This window comes from Aegilops tauschii, chromosome 3, assembly GCF_002575655.3.
Source record: "Aegilops tauschii subsp. strangulata cultivar AL8/78 chromosome 3, Aet v6.0, whole genome shotgun sequence".
NCBI classification, from domain to species: Eukaryota; Viridiplantae; Streptophyta; class Magnoliopsida; order Poales; family Poaceae; genus Aegilops; species Aegilops tauschii.
Genome location: NC_053037.3, coordinates 427,164,634 through 427,168,790, shown reverse-complemented (window position 1 = coordinate 427,168,790; position 4,157 = coordinate 427,164,634).

The window sequence follows — 4,157 nt, the reverse complement described above, 5'->3', positions numbered from 1 at the left end:
TCGCCACCACCAAGATCCGTCACCCCACCGAGGCCGGGCTCACCCTCCAGATGATCGCGGCGGATGATCCGCCGCCGAATCGCTCTGTTGCACAAGAAGGGGAGGCCGGCCTGGGATTTCAGGAACGCGGCCGACATCATGAGGCTCCGCACCGTCCTGTAGAACAACTTCACGGTGATGGGGCACTCCTGGTATTGCCGTAGGCTCTTCCAGCTTGAGGAGTATGCCAACGGCAAGGTGAGGAGGATTGGCAGGGCCGCACAGTCCGGCAAGGTGGTCAAGGGGCCCTTGTTCGGGCTGCCGCCGGGAGTGGTCCCGTTGAGCAACAACTCCCGACAGGCCGAAATCTTGGCCATGATGCCGCCCTTCAATGCGCACGGTCTCGACCCAGCCTGGGTCGAGCACCCCACACGCGAGGTGGAGGAGTTCTTCACTAATTTGGCCGAAGAACTCGACCACGAGGAACCGTGGCTCAACCAGGATACCACCCAGGAGGAGCTGGACTATATTGCCGCCAGGGCGATGGAGGCGGAGCTCGCCAGGCTTGTCGGCGAGGCTGGTGGCATGGAGAACGAAGCCGCCGCAGCTGCAGAGGAGGAGGAGGAGCTCGCCGCGTGGGTGAAGGCCGTCAAGGAGGTGGCCGGTGCCACCACCGGGCCCTCTCCTGCCACAGGCGCGGGCGAAGGGCCATCCGAGGAGGAGGCCGAGGCCGGCGAGCCCCCGGCCACGCAGAAGAGGCGCGTCCTGCGTCGGGTCGGCTCCGGCGCGCCGGTCCAGCCCGGCAAGGTCGTGACGCGGCAAGGGGCTCCGGGGGAGGCCGCGCGCGTGACGAGGGTCGCGGCGGCGAAGACAGAAGCTGCAGCGGCGAAGAAGAAGACCGCGGTGGCGAAGAAGAAGGTGCCCGCCTCTTCTTCATCCGAACGCTTCCGGACACCTTCGCCTCCCCCTCGCCCCGCGAGTGCCGGCACGGACGTCGGCTTCGACTTCTTGTCCCTCAGCCCGAGGGGGAAGAGGAAAGCAGCAGAGGAGGAGGAGGAGGACAAGTAAGCGCTCCGCCCTCCGACATTCCCATCTTTATGAATTATGCCGCCCTCCTTGATTCGGCTTGTTTTTGCAGGGAGACAGAGACACTGGCTCAGCGGGCGGCGAAGAGGGCCAGGGCCTCGACGAGCAGCCCGCCCCCGATGGGTACTTCAAAGGCACCACTGGTGGTGGAGAGCAGCCCGGATAGCAGCCCGCGGCGTAGCCCGCGGCTCAGCCCCCAGCGTAAGTTCACCATTCACCTCTGGCCAACGCTTGCCGGGGCCTGACTCTCTTGTCGTTGACCTTGCCGCGGTTTGCAGGAGAGGAACGGCGACAGGAGGAGCCACCAAGGGCCTCCCCCACCACGCCGCCCCCGTCGACCACACCGCCCCGAGGGGCGTCCCCGGCAAGGATGCCAGATATCGAGCCCATGCGCACGGAGGAGGTAGACATGGGCGCCGGCGGCTCCATCCCGGCAACAGATGTTGGCGGGGAGGGGACCACATCTTCCCAGCCCGGCACGGGTGCGTCATCTGTTCCCCATTGCTTTTCTTCCTTTTCTCCCGACCCTTGGGTTTTGGCTTTGCCTTATTTCCCCTTTTGGCGTCCAGGTCCCCCCCGGTAGAGCAGGGGGACACCGACACCATCATCGAGGAGGCTGCCGCGGACACCATGGCCAAGGCTGAGAAGGTCGCCACCGAGGAGGCCGCCGAAACCGCGGCCAAGGATGCCGCCGAGGGTTTTGCCGGGGAGACCGGCGAGGGCGCCGCCAAGGAGGGCGGCAAGGCCTCTGCCGAGGAGGAGGTGGTCGACGACCAACCCTCCTCGTCGGCTGCCTCTGGCTCGGGCAAGTACCTGAAGGTGAGCGACGATGTGTTCGTTCACCTCCCAGGGATGGCGAGCGTCAGGGTGCCGGCCGAGGGGGAGGCGTTTGACGATGAAGTGCTCGCCGCCGCCGGGCTTGAGGTCGTCGACGAACCGAGCGCTGGTGGCGGCACCCAAGAGGAGCGGCTCCTCCAGGTCATGCACGCCAGCTACAACAAGCTTCATGCGCTCCATCGCGCCCGTCTGGACAAGGCGAAATCCAAAGAGGCGGTGGCGCACAAGGTGGAAGCAGACTTCGTGGAGCGCGTCGCCAAGGCGCAGGCTTGGTTCCGCCAGGCCCACGAGGAGCTGAAGGCTGCCCAAGGCCAGCTGGCGCAGCGTGACCTGGAGCTCCTTCTGAAGCAGGCCGACCTTGAGAAGGCCCGGGACGAAGTGAGGGAGGAGGCCTCCAAGGCCGAGGCCATCCGGTCTCAGCGCGAGGCCGAGCTGAACTCCCAGGAGGAGGACCTTGCCAAACGCGAGGCGGATATCGACGCTAAAATCCACGCCAAGGATGAGGAGGTGGAGAAACTTGTCGCGTAGTGAACCCAAGAGCTGGAGCAGAGGCACAGGGAGGCGCTCGATGCCCAGGCTCTGGCTCATGCCGGCAAGGTGAAGGAGCTGGAGGCGGAGCGGGACGGGCTGAAGGACCAAACCCTGAGGTTGGCCGAGGAGAAGGACACGCTCAATGGCGCCCTGACGGAGACGCAAGGCGCCATCCTTGGCAAGGCTGAGCAGCTCTCCAAGGCCAATGACTCCATCAGGGACCTGAAGCTGAAGCTGGCGGGCCTGGAGGGGATGCTCTCGGAGGCCAAGGCCCGGGAAGGGACCCTAGCCAAGGAGCTGGAGACCGAGAAGCAGCTGCGGAAGAACGAGGCCGCCGCCCACAAGGATTTCGTGGATGGTCAGAACAGCTGGATCGGCCGCCTCGAGCACGTCGCCCGCAGGATCACCGCGCAGCTGGCTACCATGGGGATGCCAAATGCGAGGTACGCCCCAGAGCGCAGCGGGACTACCAACGCCAAGCTGACCCTGTTCTTCGAGGTTGTTCTCGGGGCCCTGGAGCAGCTGGAGTCCAACCGGACAAGCTCCTTGGCCGATGAGCCCGGCTAATCTGCCACGGCGCCATGACCAAGGTCCTCACCAAGCTGGCCTTCTGGAACCCCGACCTCGACTTCGACGCCGGGCTGGATAGCTTGCCGGGCGATGCAGACCTCTCAGGGATCGAGGAGCGCATCGAGCCCATCATCAGCCGCATCGGCGGAATCCAGAGGGTGGAGGGCCAGGGCCGGGACTAGGCGCCCCGTTCCTTGTTGCCGCTGCGGGTTCATGACCAAGACAATTCATATCTTTAGTTAGGACCGCAGCAACAATTGGTGTAATATAACTCTGCAGTACTTTTGACAAAATGCATGTTATTTCCCTGTTTAATCTTCCCTTTGTACGTTCACCCTATGCCAATCGGGTATGCTTGCCGACGCGTAAACCCAGGGTGGCACTTTGAGGACGGATCCCCAATGGCCTGCCGGGTGTGCTCGCAGCTGAGCGAACCACCTTGCTGCTCTCAACGCAGCCGCTCGAACTGTCGAGCTTGACTCGAGTCAGAATCGAGAGCGTTGCCAATTGCGGAAGGCTACCCTGCCACTCTCAACGCGGCCGCTTGAGCTGTTGAGCGGACTCGAAACAGAACAAGGGCGTTGCCAATCGCGGAAGGGCCCCTTTGCGTGCAGGCTTTCATACATAGGGCAGGACCTTCGAGGACAATAACCTTGTATATATAAAGGGAATTGCTTAAGGTTTCGCATGACTTAGCTCTTTTTCTTCTTGTCGTCATGCGAACGCTCGCAGCGTTCGCTGGCGGGGCTGCTCGCTTGGTCGCCTTCTTCCTCGGAAGCCACAGCGATGAAGAGCAATGCCACTAGCTGAAAAACCAGATGCTCACTACTGCGCGCCCCCTACCTGGCGCGCCAAAGATGTAGGTGGGAAACGACACCTATGGGATCATGAGGATCCCTTCTGCGGTTGCGGGGCGCTGGGTGGTGAGGAGAGCAGGATCAGCAGTCAGTACAAGCACGCGGATCATTTACCCAGGTTTGGGCCGCAGAGATGCGTAATACCCTAGTCCTGCTTGGATGTGTATATCTGTGTTCTTGAGGTTCTCGAACTAGCTACAAGGGGCGTAACTTGTCCAAGAGTCCGAATCCTTCTCCTGGATGCCCTGGGTCTCCTTTTATAGGCAAAGGGATCACCACAGTGGCACCAGGAGGTGG